General features: G+C 33.7%; 1 protein-coding gene across 7 annotated transcripts in view; it reads right to left on the bottom strand.

Annotated features, from left to right (window-relative positions):
* Positions 1–16,856, bottom strand: part of LOC118202599 (uncharacterized) — a 65,264-nt gene that overhangs the window by 3,304 nt on the left and 45,104 nt on the right. The window contains exon 1 of one of the 7 annotated variants that reach the window (XR_015039416.1): positions 12,598–13,298. The exons of 5 other annotated variants lie outside the window; for them this stretch is intronic. The gene's annotated coding sequence lies outside the window, so the exon portion shown is untranslated. Of the gene's footprint in view, positions 1–11,867; positions 12,034–12,597; positions 13,299–16,856 lie in introns of those variants that run through there. One more of the 7 variants, XR_015039418.1, reaches the window with a different exon arrangement.

Raw genomic sequence — 16,856 nt, 5'->3', positions numbered from 1 at the left:
TGTTTCCTCTTTTATCTCTAATAAGCTCGCTTGAAGTATAATAGCTGAGTGTAGAGTAAACACCAGGTTCACTGTTTCTATTTACGGTAAAACTACCTCCCTCTGACGTTCCGTGACATGCGGGATTTCCCCCTTCGGATTATAATTACTCTTTAAACCAGTGGTTCTTAGTTTGGATACATGCCGGTGTACGAGAGAAAGCATTCCGGTGGTACGAGAGTAATTCCCAATTGTTTGATACAAACTACTGCCCGTGAGAATACTGAATGCTACTTAAGCGTTTGGAGCAAAGTTTGTTGTAATAAAAATAGGGCACAAATGAATTTTTCAAGTGTCCTGCAGTTGGTACCCGCAAGTAAAAGTAGCAAAAAATATGCAAAATTTAAGGGAAAAATATTTAAATTACTCACAAATGGAAACCATGAACCACATCATTCTAAATCTATACTGTATGTAGCGGACGGAAATATTAAATCGTGCATTTTGTTTTGATGTCCTTTTTAAGGGTGAAGTTCATAACCTACTAAGTTTTCCTCTTGCCTGTTTCAGCGACGAAAACAGATAAGAAGAGTCATGTTTTCTTAAAAAGTTTTCTGTTGTTCCTGGTGATTGTTACTATCCTACATTATTTGAATAACACGTGCTACGAATTCTGGAGAATTGTTCATATATTTTGTGGTTTGAAATTATATGTTTCCTTATTTGTTTGGATAAATTTATATATTTAATACTCCTTGTGCTCTATATACTATTCTAGCTGCTTTAGTTAAGCGAAAATTTATATTTATTATGATTTAGAAGTACTGAAATCATGCTTGAATTCTGTTTTGTGAAGTGATGAGTTCAGTGACGAGAGATTTATAACTTATTTCCAAGGAAGGTTACTCTTTGGGTATTGCATAGTAAAACTTAACATCTTGAAATCTAGAATGCCACGATTTGATGCCAGATTTATAATCACAAAATTTTATGTTGCATGTAATTCAAAAGACCTTACAGAAGCTTCTGCCATATCTATGCAGTAACAAAGAAAAGGTCTTTTACAGTACTCTGAGGAAATAATAAAACTATATGTACCGAACAAATTAATGCAAGTATTTAGCAGAACTTAAATAACAACTAATGAATATTTACCTTCATTTATTGAAGAACTAAATGGTTAAAGATATGTAGTAGAAAATAATTTTGAAACATTCTTTTCTTGTTTCTATCGGAGTAGAAAAGTAACATAATAATTGCATATGAACATGAATATACCTCCAATAGCTTTGAATTATTTCATGGAAATTTTGAAGCCGTAACTATTATCAAAGTTGGATATTGGATCTATATCTGTTTGACCCAAATTCGATAGACGACGGAGAGCTTAATAAAAGACTATCTTATTGAAATAGGAACCAATGGCTATCTTCAAATGAAATTTGAAAAACAGAACAATTCTGGGGAACACAGTAAGAGACTTATCCACAAAGCAGCGTTACACACACTTAGCATTTGCTTTTGTGAAATGGGATTTTCATCACTTTTGTACATTAAGGCCAGATTTCACTTAAATGTAAGTAATGACTTATGCTTGGCTCTGTCAAAAAGAGCCTTTTTTTCAAAATATTAAAATAATACGCCAGCATCTGTAGGTAATATGTTCCAAGGAACTGCGGATAATGATAAATGTTATATAAAAGAGTATATTCGTATAACTTACATAATTAGGTTTAATTGATGAATTAGGCAAATAAGACATAATCAAGATTAAATAATGTAATAATAAAGCGTTCTATACACAGCAATACATGAAATGTAGCGTTAATAAATGCAATAAAATAAGAGAGCGTTTACGTTTCCTTATAACTATGGAAAAAATAAAGGATTCTGAATATATTAGCGTAGTCCTCAAAAGGCAAGCAAGAAATAAATTAATGGGTTTTTTGTACTGTACATCATAATACACTTCTTCTAATGGTGACAGAAATAAGAATTATTCATTTTATAGCTTTAATATCATACAAATATTTTCCATATTGTTGCAAAATGCTCAGATGCGGTGAGATAGCTTCCCGACAAAGCGGGATTAGAGTTGCCAGAAAGTAGCAGGGTTGCCAGATTTGGTGTCAAAATTAGCGATATGCCATAGACGGAGCGAGAACATTCTCGAACTCTTTCTTAGCGGTTTTCTTGAATGTTGGTTAAAGCTATATATACCCGGTCTGTACGCAGAGAAAGTAGTGTGCCTTGAGGTTAAAGATTAGCTTCAGAGCGATCGAGAATCGGGAACTGTACATTAGTGTTTTCCCGTGAACTGGCTTCACCAATATAGACTGAATCTATGTTGCTGATCGTTTTAGCGTGTTTATCGTAGTTTTTCGACAGCAGTAAATGTGTCTTTGGAACTGTCCTGTGGAATGCTGACCGATTAATTGTATTTTGATTCGTCATCAAGTTATCACCAGTTACTCCAAATCCACGAACCCGTAGAACGCAACAGTTGGTGTCGGAAGTGGGGTTCGAACCCACACCCTTATTTATTATTGCGAGAAAAATCTTTTAATCAGTTGAAAGCGGCGTTAACATCTACGCCTGTGCTCGCATATTCCCATACCGGCAAACAAATGCGTGCAACGAAAGTGTGGTAGCTATTCTTTATGGTCAAGAGCGAATAATAGCCTATTAGAGTAGGTGCTTTCCAAACCGGAAATGAATTACTGCATCACCCGTAAAGAATTGCTTCTATTGTAAAAGCCATAGAACATTTCCATCATTATCTCTTGAAAATTCTTGTTGCAGACCGATCATGCTTCCCTAACCTGGCTATTGAATTTCAGATATCCTGAAAGACCAAATAGCCAGATGGATTCAAAGACTCCAGGAGTGTTGAGATAAAATATCGTAGTGGTTCCTCCCACGGAAATACGGATGCTTTATCCAGGAAATCCTGCACGTTGACCACTGTTCCTATCCAATGTCCTGAATATTGCAGGCATTGTTAAAAATACGAGGTTAAATATGGATTGGCGTGACCTAGTATCCGGCAAATAACTTCTTCAACATCAACCGACCCAGATCCGTAGAGTGATTAAAAAGTTAGAGAAGATAAATTTGGGTATCCTGACAGTAAGCCAATAGTTGTGCTGAAGAAATGATCCATTACAAAACCCAAGTGGCAGAACATTTCCATAAAGGTCAGTTTACACCTGTCAGAGCGGCTCGGAACGAGTCGCTCGTTACGATTACTTTGACAGTGTAAACGCTCACTTCGACGGAGTAGAAACGTAGGGGAGATGAGTCAGCGCTTCCGTTTCTACTTTGAACCTGTTGAAAATCTATCCGGGCATTTAGTCCGAGCAGCGTTCGCAGGGGCGTCGTGATAGTGAGTTCTATAATGCCGAGATGTAAAGCGATAGCCAAACCATGGCACTTTTTAATGCATACGCATCTTATGAAGTGTTTTAGGGAACACTTCACTGCTTCATTAAGATGTTGCATACTTCTATAATTATGTGAGCTTATATTCGTTTTTCTACAAGCATCCTACATGATGATGCAATAAATATATGATATTATAAACTATAAAAATAAAAATGAAATTATGAAAAAAAATAAATAGATCTGTTTTATTGTGGATATTTAAATTTCTTGCTTTGTATAAAAGCATTCTGGGCTATAATTCGTTAAAATTCAGCTTGGATGTGAAACATGTTCAGCTTGGATGTGTACTGAAGGTGTATTAAGGCTTATACAAATTATGCTAGATGAATTCTAATCTTCTTAAACTATCCGTTTTAGCATTTTAAAAGTAAAATATAATCACTATATTTAACCATTATTAATTTTGTTGATATCACTTTGTGTGTTGTCCAGAAACACAATTTAAGTAGGATCCAAAAGTAAGAATTTGAGATAAATATCTTCCTGTTGGAACTATGTCATAATATACATATTCTTTTACCTGTGGTAATATATGTAATGCTCCTAAGTTTTTTGCTACTTATTTATTTAAGATTTTCTGAATAATTAGGTAGATATTATACATTTTACTTCTGCCGTTGCTTTGAATAAATATTTTATGTGTTAATTTTGCATTCTTCTCTAGAAATAACACAGTTCCAGTCAGAACTCTGCATAATTAATTACATGCACAGAGAGCTATTGATTCTGTGGATTCTGGATGAATAAATATATTCTCTCTATTAATAAATAATAAAGCACATTATTACTTTTACATTATTTTGTAAATGATTAATTAGATGTAAATAAACAGTTGTATATAGTAGAAAAACTTCGTTAATTTGAATTTCAGTAACCACAGTTGACTAAATAACTTCTCTCAAACTGAGTTTCGTTTAAATTCTTCTATCAGATATGCAATAACGTTTTTGTAACTTTGGACATTCTCGTCCGAAATTCATTTAATAGTTCATTTGATACTCCTAATTCATCGCGGCAAGCTACCCAGTCACGTACCCATTTCCTTTTCTTCTCCTTTTCTTTTTCCTCTCGCAAGAGCAGAAATTAATTCGTTTGAAACTGCTTCCCAGACTTCAAGCACTGCAGCCAAAGAACATCTATGTATGTTCAATGCATATTCTTTCCTGTAGCTGCCACGTCGGTATCCATTTCGTAAACAAACGGAGGCGAGTTGTCAGCCCACTCTGATTGGTGTAAACAATCTATCAGAGTACAAGTCCGTTCACTCGGTTCGAAACGCACGGACGAGCGACTCGCTACGAGCGGCTCTGACAGATGTAAACTGGCCTTTAGACACGCTTACAGCCGTCGAAAAACTACGATAAACACGCTGAATCAGCAACACAGCCTCAAGCTATAACGGTGAAGAACGCTTCACGGCAAAGCACTAAAGTACAGCTCCCGACTCGTTCGATCGCTCTCAAGATAATCTCTGAACTCAAGACACACTACTTTCACCGAATACAAGCAGGGTCCATATAGCTTTAAACTGCCTTCGAAAATATTCTCAGAAAGCGTTTTAGAATGTTCCCGCTCCGTCTATGGGATATTTTTGCCAAATGGCCAAGTTTGCGTCAAATATGGCAAGCCTGTCATTCCCTGCCACTTCCTGACAACCATAACCCCCTCTTTGCGGGTAAGCTATCTCGCCGCAGATGGGCATTTCGCAACAATATGTTTGTAACAAAAATAGTTTTATATTTTGAGGGCGATATTGTGGTATACAGAATTTTTAATGAGCAAGAGAATTGCTATAACAGGCAAATACTCTCTGAACCCGAGAGATGAAATTGCTTACGACCATATTTATGATAAGAAATTTCGAGTATGAGCTGTTTGAAAATTTCCTGTTCAGAACACATATTTCCTTTTCGTTTCTGTAGTTAGTTACATCCGCCTAAAACAGTCATTCAGATGCGTAAAAGAATAACGGGCGAAATTAAATTGCTGCATTTCAGCTAAGATCTCTGTGACTTCGCTTTTACAATTTAGAAAATTTACCGCATATTCCTTTCCGCTCTCTGCCACACAGAACTACGGATATTGAATTAGCGGATGGGAGGTACGACTCTATTATGTCATATTTACTAAGTGAATCGGTACGTCTGAAAGTTACTGCTATTTTTAAAATGATTCGCAGTAGTTATACCCAGGTTTTAGTTTGATAAAAGCCGTTTTGAAACTTACGCTTAGAACAAAGGAAGAGAGGTAAATAATATATAATTCTAATTTTTAATATTTCTTAAGATTTTACACAAATGCACAATAAATGCCAATATCGGACACGATATAAAATTCCTTAGGAAGACATATCAGATCATAAATAAAAGCACTGAAATATAAATATAAAGTAAGTTTACACTTAACCTTGGTACAAAATGTTATTTATAAACATCGGCAGATTTAGAATTAGATTTGCGTAGACAGCTAGACTTTAAATGTTCTAAAGAATTCCTCCGTTGAGCTATCTAAGAGGAGACGATGATACTTATATGAGACATCTTTAGGGGTTTCGGGGAAAGCTAAACCTGTGTAATAGCTATACGAAGCTGGGGGCATATCCCTAAAGACTCAACTTTCCGAGTCCGGCGTCCGTTTCCAGCGGAGCAGTGAAATATAGCAGGAGAATACCTCATTGTTACCTGAAGGGTTCCCAATTTTATCATATTCTATAGTTTATAGTCGGGTGCAGTAAGCTGGTCGAAACCATCGAAGTCACTTAGGAATCACCGAATCACAATTAGTTAAGACACTAAGGTAATATTCGCTTACTGAATATCAACAGATTGTAATATTTCTTCGCTCAGCTCATCACAATTAAATCAAAATCTCTAGATATTTTTCGAACTGGAATGAACGAAGAAACACAGGAAAGAGTTTCTTCTTAAATTCCAATAGACTATCTTCTCAGATCATATCGCTTCCTTCTAAGATCTTATCACTTCCTTCTCAGATCATATCACAAGCGAAAAATCAGAATATCGGAGATCTGAAGATCGTTTTAAGATGAAAATAATGATAACACTCAGGAAACAATTTCGTTTTAATTCCCAGTAGAACGAAACATCGCTTCGTCATCGGAAAATGGAAATTTCAGATCTTCTCAAGCTGGAGTTAAAGCACTCTCCGCTAATTCCTCTCTTCCTTCTTTTCTACTCATTTTTTTATATGTTTCGTCTTTTACCTCATCGCAAACTCTGTCAGTTCGCATTTCTTTTTTTTTTTTTCTCTCCTCTCCGTTCTTTTCTTTAAAAATATTTTCATTACGTATCCTTTTCCCTAATTATCAATTAAAACTGGCCTTTGACACAACCACGTGTCACGTACATTGGTCATGGGGGCCAGACCCTCGAAGGTCAGTCAGTGTCACTGGCGAAAATAAAATTATGTAACGCCATTTTTTCTTTCTTTGGCCTGAGAAAGAGATTAACCTTTTTTTTCACTCGCCCACCGCATGACACGAGTCCAAAGCCACTACACGAAAATCAAAATCGACGCATAGGAAATAACAGAACCCGTAGGAAGACTGCTTACTATTTGCTTTCCAAATCCAAAGGCAGTCGTAACAATAAATAACAACAAACATGTAAAGAAAACTGTTTTCAAAATTGCAGCTCACAAAGTGCCACCAAGAGCGAATTTTTTTTTTTTTTTTTTTTTTTTTTTTGTTATTATTTTCAGGTTCTCTGATTTCAGCAATAAGACAATCAAATCCAAAGATGCATTTTCTTACAAAATATTGTCTATTTCTTTGTACCGATCCCACTTGTACGAGTCCTGAAACGCTTTCATTCATTAGAACGATAGGAAACATCCTTTATTTAGTAACGAGGAACTGAAAGGAAAGTTTTGTTTGGGGGGGGGAGGAGATGATTTTTAACCCGAATTTTTTCCTCATATTTAATTTTTATCTGTATTTGTAAAACCTGTCATAAATCACAGCAAAATTACCATCCTTTTTTCAGAGAATCGGAAAATAGAACTATTAAAATTATTCGACATTCTCTGAAATCAGATTGCTGCATTAAATTATGAATAAACGAGAACAACATTGTCATTAAAAACTGATATATTGCTTTGTGTACATATCCAAATGTGTCGTATTTTGTTTCCAATAAAAATGTATTTTAAAATACATATCGAATTGAACACTGTGCACAGACTCTCAGAAATAGAAAATTCATCGACACACTCGGTAGCCCTTTGCAATCGTTTCGTGTTTCTCAAAATCCGAGTGCATTCAACTTGCCATCCTGGGATCCTTTCGTCCAGCTGAGGGATAGACATACATTGTTATCTTTATAGATTGTTTTTCTCGTTAGGCTATATACCTTTGCGAGATATTACAGCTGAAACAGTCACTTGCCACCTGTTGCACGGTGAATGCAAAATTGAGCCTCAAAAAGTATAACTACGGACCAAGAATGACAGTTCAAGTCTCAATTAATTTCTTCACGCAACAAAATATAAGTAATTCGCCATATTTGAACTTCCCCATATCAACCGTCTAGCAATGGACTGGTTGAACGATTTCACCGGACCCTTGAACAAGCTTTAAAAAGCCATTATAACTTACTCTGGACAGAAACTTTACCAACTGTTCTTCTTGGCCTCCACTCAGCTTTCAAAGAGGACTTTGGTGGTATATGTTCTGAGATGCTGTACGGAACAACTTTGTCTTTACCTAGAGAATTCTAACAGCTCTCTAACTATATGTTGCACATGGATTCTGCAGTTTTCGTCCAACATCTGTGCAACACCATACGGGAATGTTTTTCAACTTCTACTTTTTTACATATTACACATTTCTGTTTTATATACGCCTCCTTAGAGACTTGCTGATATGTTTTTTTTATGCACAATGACACAATAAAAGAATCCTTCATACAACCGTACGATGATTCTTATAACATTATCAAACGGATTTCACCATTCTGATATTCTTCTGAAAGTAATTCGTTATTGGAATTGATCATTTGAAGCCAGCGTTCACTACTTAATACGGCGTATCACCCACTCCAGTTCTTCCTAGTGACAGTTTATCAATGAGTCCGGTTATGTCTAGAGGCAGTTCACCAAAAGCACTATTTATTCCTAGCGATTCAACAACCCCGACCATTAGCTCAGCGGAATCATCAAACGAAGTACCATCTTTGCCTCCAAGGAAAAGTACTCGTTCGAGAGTAGTGAGATTTAATCCTTGCTACGTATGATGTGTCAAATACGTATACATTAAGTACTTGGCGATATTGAGGCAGTTTAACAGAAACTGGACTTTTGAACTGTTATTTAATTTCTAAATCTTTATTTAACTACATTATCTCATATATTCTGTAAGGTCTCTTTTAGTTTCTTTAATCAGTTATTTTATGTTCATCAGTTATTTTATGTTAATTTGGTTTTCTGTCCTCCTGATTTCCCATTTCCCTGTCAGAATGAAAATTTTCTATTTTGTGTGATATTCAAATGAGGTATAAAGGAAAGAGTATTTAAAGGAAGATAGAATCAGAGCGTGTTCTGCCTGCTGAAGGCACGTTATTAAATTGATTCCCTTGAGAGCTGTATTCTGTGGCGTTGCGTTATTTTCGTCATTAGGCTTGTCACGCCGATCTTAGGACAAAGCCAACTTGCGCGTTACTCTAATTGTGTAGCCATTACGCAACTTCCTTTTACTTAGTTAAATCAAATTCATTACCTTTCATTTAAGTCATAAATGCTAACTTCTATAAGCACGAATGGTACCTTCTGTTCACTTTTGTTTGAATCAAATCAAAGGGTCCTTTACACCCTTTATCCTGTCTCTGTGGTACTTTACAAGAAGGAGACATAGTGCTAATTCATGCAAAGTTTTAAGACGTTTCGTATTTTATGTTACCAAGGCACACAAGATGTTATAATTTAAAGCTGTAACTTTAAAGTAATTGTATGTACCTAAATATAACCGTATCTGTATCTCAGTGAGTAGTCTAATTCCGCTGGTGCTCGCGTGCAGACGCATGCGTCCTTGTAACATGTTCTTGTTAAATATAAAAGTTATTATCTTGTGAAGATGACTACTGCATTTATTTTACTAGACGAATTAGTTCTCTTCCAGTATAACGACACGTGTAATGGTCTATTACACTATAGTGGTGTATCCGATATAGAATAAAGTCGTTATAAACTGTGCGTTAATATAATTTCAAGCAGTGTTATTACGGACTTGAATGGTAGATGTACTACAGAAAAAATAGTTTCAGAATGCAAAAATATTAATGTGTTTTACATTTCTCTTACGCCTTCGAAAATATCACTATTGAGAAGAAATTGCGACTAGTTTTATAAAAGGAAAACTAAATTTATTCATTGCGGAATAAGTCACTATTTAGCGTATTTTAAAGACCGTAGGAATTGGTCTAAATCTTGATTGTAGCAGATGTTAAAGACCAAAGTATGACTCATGCATAGAGTGCACGTGTTCTTCCTCATCGCACATGAATGCGGTAATACGCAAAAGTTATTACAACTGTCTGAATCGCTTTCAGAAAATTCTTGATTCTTTCCCATTTTTTGACATGCTTACTAATGATCCGTCAAGTAAAGAAATATGAGTATTATTCGCAGTGAGAGAAAGTATTTTTCGCGTGTTTATGGATGGAACGAGACGTACAGTAGGAAAATCAAAACATAACTGTCTTCACGGAGATGGGTAACCATTCGAAGTTATGCGACTATTTTTGGTTACACAGAAGGATGCTTACCATTGACTCACTGGAAACAGAATTCCGAAGTATTTTATAAATTATACAAGCTTTGCTCTAGATTTGTTTACAGTATAGCTCTGGAGAAAGTTAAGATATGTAATTTTTATTAAGTAATGCGAAAATATTTGTACAATCATTCGTTTCTGTTTTTTTTTGTCTAACCATAAAAATTTTAACTGGCTGATAAAATTTGAAATAAATGAAAATTTTAACTGCTTCCTTTTGAATAACTTTTCAAAGTTTGAAACAAAGTTCTATGTACACCTGAAAAAAAAGTGCATGAAAACATTTCAACATGAATGAAATCAGTTCATTCTTTCCCAGCAACAAACCAATTCGTAAATAAATTTTTTGTTGCCAAACCAGGAAACAATAACTTTTGACACGTCAGGTTAATACGTATACATATGACGTCATGATTTAAATTTAATATAATATAAAAACTTTTTTTCTCTACATCAATAAAAGAATTACGATGGTAATAATATACCATATCAATTATCCTAATCTGAAAAACGAAAAAGTTGCCACCAGCAGATATTTATTTAAAATACTGACACTAAGGAAACTTTTTCGACATACAATGACGTCTCATTCAATCCTATTCTTTCTTCAACGTCAGAATATGGCCTTATATAATAATAATAATATATTTAAAGGTTGTCAATGCTATTTTTATTTCATATTCTATGAAATTTAAAATGTTTTAAGAAACTACGATTTTAAAGCGAACAGTGGCAACACTTTTTGAAATAAAGCAGATTTTTATCTCCAGCGTGCGCGAGTGCTACCACTCGCAAAAATGAGGGCAAAAATTAGCGTTTTCAGAGTTTTTAATTAATATATCGGCTAATGAAAGTCGTAAGAAGATAATAATAGTCGAAATGTCCTGCAATTTTTTTTTTAAATCTGGGGTACCTCTCTCGAAACTCAACTCCTTTCGCTTCCGGTGGAGATAATGCCACAAACAAATAAGCAAACAAACAGGACAGATACGCAAAGATTTTAATAGTATAGATTTTAGGAGCTACTTTAATCAGAAATTTTCTATCTGTTTTGTTTCCTTCCACGTTTTTTTTTTAAATGTATAGAATATTTTTTTGAAAGTTAGTAAACAAATGGATTACCATATTTTTTCTCACTTTAACCATAGTAATAATAGCTATTTTCTCACGAACTTATGTCATTTAAATAATGTGCATTTCTTCAAATGGCATTCACATATGCAGTGCCTTATTAATTGGGTTATAAAATACTTCTCAGTATTAATGGGCTCAGTGTGAGAATGTTTGTATACTTTTCTATCGCTTAAAGAACATTTACGTAACAAGATTTCTATGAACGAATAATTCCATTTATTACTGATATATTCAAAATGCTTCAGATTTTATTCTCACGAAAAATAATTCAAATAAAGCGTAAGTCTGTGGTTAGATAAAGCTACACACTCAATTGGTAAGATAAGATTCTGGACTTTCAAACAAGTATTATTGCATGTTTATGCTATTACCGTAAGATCCTTTTGTTTTATAGGCTATTAAATAATCAGTTAGTAGATACAGTATAGGAGCTATTGTTATTATTATTTGTTAATTGAAAACTGCAGGTATCTAAATGAATACAAATATTGAAATTAACAGAACTTTTATTTGTTCTAATTACCTCTGCGAACATACTAGAGTCCTGAGTAAGAACAGGGAGTTTGCTTAAAACTATGTTCGTTCAAGTGTAGAAGACACGACAGAATGGGAAGGGTTTAATTACCCTTTATTTCTCACAATTTACAGCTGTTCCCACACTTCGGGATACAAGGACCAGTACTTATCATCTGAAACGTAAAAATAAGAACTACAAGCTAACTAAATTAAATAAGAACTACAAGCTAACTAAATTAAATAAGAACTAAAGTCAGATACTTTACACAGACTAACGCGAAGATTCGCCTTTTAAACTTTACGTATGTAGTGAGCAGAATGCGAGAACTACTGTACGTTTTAAGTATCAAAGAGAACTAAGTTCTGGTCTAAAAGGCAGACAGCAACTGAATGAAAAGCGCTTGCGAGGAAAAGCAGGGAGAAGTCTCTCTCTCTCTCGACTAAAAGCCACAACTTAAATACTCAACAGTTTGCAATATTCTGCATATTGCATTTATTCTGGCCGGAAATGGAAAATAAGAGAGGATAGCAAAGTTTTAAAATAAAATAAACGTTATTAAAACTTAAAATCCTTACAAAACAACAGGCATTATCAAACCTAATTAGAAGAATAACGAAATAATAAAGGAGAGAAATATGTGCTGGTAAGGGAAACATCATACACATTAAGCAGAATAAAAATATGATTCTTTTTCATACACTCTAGAATGAAGATTATCAGGGAAAATAAAATTTACCTTTCAGCGCAGATGTCTACAGATGCATATATTATTACTATACAAAAAAAATTTTGAAGCTGCTACTGGCTTTTCTAAAATATTTAAAAAATTACGAGACGGAATTAGTCTGTTTCATTCTTTTGCTTCCCACATTCAATTGTTGAAATTTGACACATGTATAAGTTCCGTCTGAAATTTTTAGCTCTAGTATCATGACGTAAATATGTATTTGATGCACGTGTGTCAAACGTTAAATTAAGTCATGAACTGACAATGAAAAATATAAATCTGTTTTGGAGTCAAATCTCGAGTACTGTTAACCGATGGAAGATACGTTATCAGGTGGCCGTAGCGTGCGTTAGGGATATTTGAAGGTTCTTCAGTTCGAGGAACTAAATGGACTTTGATATCTTGGCGAAGCTTAGACATTATTAGCAACGACTTTCCTTTTTCAGTATTGAAATAAGCTGCCATATTTCAAAAATTATCGCCCTTATAGTGAAGCAAATACTTTCCAAAAGTGACCCACCTCATACACCTAACGGAAGACTGATAAAAGCACAAAGCGTAGCGAGAAATAATAACAAATTATTTCAGATCTGGGGATTATTTAATCTGGTGACTGAATGAAGCATCACGATAAGGACATCCTTATGTTTGTTCTGCGTTGTTTAAAATAACTGCATTGGAAAAAATGATAAAATTATATTAGAAAATATGTTTACGCACACGATATATTTTTAGCTTATTTCGATGTAAGAGAAGAGAAAAATTTCATTTTCGGGACGCAATCGAACCTCTTTAAGCCATCATCTGGATAATACGTCGCTCGGTTTATCACGTCACATTTCTCTCTTCACTTTTCGCTGCACTGTTTGATAGGGAACTCCGCTTATTACGTCATTCTGAATTAGTACTTCTACTCAATTATTATTTTTCATTGCAGCAAAAATAATTCAGTTTTTAAAAGGCATGTTTCGACAATACGAGATAATACCGGGCCCTGAATTCATTTTCGTTTCCCTCCCGAAGTATCTATCAAAGAAAAATATTTAAAAAAAGTATCATTGCATAAAATGCATTATACTAAGAAACTTATATTTTATCTAAGGATGAAACGATAGAAAAGAATTACGATTCATAGTACACATTTGAGAAATAATTTAAATTTCTTATTATATATGCAACCACAATCGATCTATAACAATTCTGAAACCCATGAAAAATGTTAGGACAGTAAATAAAACAGTTCTTGTTTTTAAGATTAACTTTCAATTTAAAATAAGAAAATCTTTAAGATAAATATATTTTTTATCTCGAAAAATGTTTCGCCCAAACGGAAGAGTGGTTTGCAGAGCCTGCTGCAATAACCAAGGGCACGAATCCCGGACAAGGCATGGATGTAAATTGTCCGTTCTTAGGAGGTAACGATGGCCGACTGTAGTGACGACTTAGGTGCCTCCGTAATAAACTTACCACCGTTTCCGGCCGTGAAAGCGTAAAAATGGTTAGTGCCCGCCGTTAAAAATAATAATAATAAAAGTTCCGAGGTGAACTCACTACCGAAGTTTGATTATATTATATATGATAATTTATATTCAACAGTATTAAAAATAAACTTTTAATTTAAAAATAATAACGATTATTTTTTTCAATAAAACTTTTAAAAAAATAAAGGCTACTTTTATTTTCCCAAACAATATTTTAAAAGACTAATTTCAGATGCCATAAAAGGTGGTAAAATTTATTTTGAACACCTTAACACAGGGTTTATTAACCATGGGAGAATCCGGCCTGGTTTTAATAGTTTCAGGAATAGAATTTCATTGTTTCAGGGGGGGGCTACAGTCAGCCTGACTCCCTCTGATTCCTCTGATTCCTGCTGTGCAGTTAATAATTTCATAAATCTAAATAATTATAATTGTATTTTTAAAGTTTTAAAAAGGGAGAGTGAAAGCGATGCACGAGACAAAAAAGTTTGAGAACCACTGCTTTAACGTTTTTCAGCGTAAGAAAATGTTTTCTTGAAAGAGTATGAATTATAGATAAATAATGATCAAAACACATTTCCACGAAAGTATAAAATTTACGTCTTGTTTCTCTGAAGTTCAAGGTTAGGTACAGCTGTGTTATTTGTATTGCTGACGCGCAACATAACTGCATAAATTTAAATTCTCTCCAGATTCCTTGCTGACATAGTACGTAACTCACAGATGCGCGTGAAAGCAACTATTGTATCTCTACAATAGATTCAACTTTATGAATAAATGTATCGGCTTTTCATTGCACGAAAGCATAAAAAATAACTTTTGCTATCATTCATTTCTTCTCTTCTGTTTTTATTTTAATTCGAAACCGTCAGTGAATCACAAGTTGAGGTATAATTACCTTTAGAACTCTTCATAAATAAAACAATTATTTCTGATTACTTAATGAAGCGAACGTTTTTATTTAATCGTTTAATAAAACGCTTTACATTTAATAAAAAAAAGAAATTCTTAGTAAGTTCTTTTCTTCATTTTATGCAAAGAATTCTTCCTTAAATCATATAAATAAGTCATTTTTCCTTATATGATTAAAGTTCATAGAAGCTAATGGTTTCCTTATGATTAAAACTGTTCATCTCTATTAATCATTACCTACAAAAGTTTTCAAATTTGAGTTCCCACTTTGAAACATCAGACATTTTTTTAAGTTGTCCTATGTATTAAACTTCCATATTTTTGAGAAAAATCCACAGTTTTCTTGCTAATAAACAATGCATGGCAAAGAAATCTACACTATTTATACTTTTAGAATTTATAATTTAAAAAAGAATTCAGAACTTTCACGAAATTTTCTTTTCTTTATAGGTTTTCTAAATTAAATCACCTTTGAACAAATTCTACTACAGTACTCCTGTAATATTCATGGGTATTCCATGTGACTTATAACATTCTGTTTACTATGCTGCCTGTAGAGTCACACAAACTAAGACTATTGCAGCACAATGCTTAAAACCTATTCAAGATCATTTACACAACACACAGGTAACAAACTTAATTCTTTTGATAACTGCATGATTGTACTAGAAAAACTAAAAATTTTTTACTAAAAATTGTACTAAAAATTTTCCAGTGCCCTGCTCTTATGATTAAATGAATGAATGAGATGAGAAAATGAATTAAAAAATATTATATATACTGTTTTAAATAACGAAATGGACTATTCTGAATTTATTTTGTTGCCGATTAAATAAAAATATCAGCATTGATAATTAATATTGTAAACTGGGGTACAATAAAATTTGTGCTACTTGTAACTGTACTTTTTTGACTTGCCATTAGCTTTTTGGCATTGTTTGAAGGTTCCTATGAGCTGATATCTCTAACTTGGTTTGGAATACATATTGAAATACCTTTAATCCTAATTGTTTAGAATACATTTTGCTTTTTGCTTTATAAAGAAGGTAACACAGGTATGAAGTCTAATAATAATAATTCTTATTATTAAATACTGTGTTAATTATGTAGAAATGTACAAATCTATGTGTTCCGATCTCTCCATTAAGTGGATTAAACAAACTTTCGTCTTGAAGAAATTCAGAACTGTCGTTATAATAAAAGAAAAAGCGTATAGGAGTCACCTATATCAGAGAGTAAAAAACAAGCGCTATTATAGTAGATTACGATTATTTGTGAAGTAGAGAAATTACAGTCAAGGCAATAAGATATAATGGAGTTAGCTCTAAAGATGAAAGAATTTGAGATGATAATTTCTTCAGGACTCTGTTCTTATTCAACCACTTTTACCACTTATTCCATCACCACCACTCTGTTAATAATATTTATCAGCCTCATCTCTCCAAGAACGCAAAGTACTAAGGTGCTCACACATTTTCGTTCTACTGAACATACTAAAAATCGCACTAATAAAGCATTTAACAAGTTAGAGATCATGCAGAGATTTTACTGCAATCAATACTGAAGAACCAAACAGTATGTAAGTAAGGCTTATCCTGGAATATACCTCACCCCTCCAGGCACATGCATTTAAATCTGAAACTAAAATGATTGAGTCTAAACAAGAGAAGCAAAAATTGTTAGAGGAGCAGCCACTTCTACGTGCAACATAAAAGAAATAGAGTAATGTGATTCTGAAAAATTGAACAACTAAAGAAATATAACGCCATCAAACATAGCAAAAAATTCTAGACGTAATAATATAGGTAACGTTAGAAGACTTAAAATTTTGAAATGTTATATAAGATAAAATAGGTCCCAAATTAAACATCTGTG

Source organism: Stegodyphus dumicola, chromosome 2 (genome assembly GCF_044657685.1).
Source record: "Stegodyphus dumicola isolate Sdum_Otavi_A_Nest chromosome 2, ASM4465768v1".
In the NCBI taxonomy this organism is placed as follows: domain Eukaryota; kingdom Metazoa; phylum Arthropoda; class Arachnida; order Araneae; family Eresidae; genus Stegodyphus; species Stegodyphus dumicola.
The sequence above is the reverse complement of the archived record's forward strand: the minus strand, read 5'-3'. Positions and strand labels throughout refer to the sequence as shown.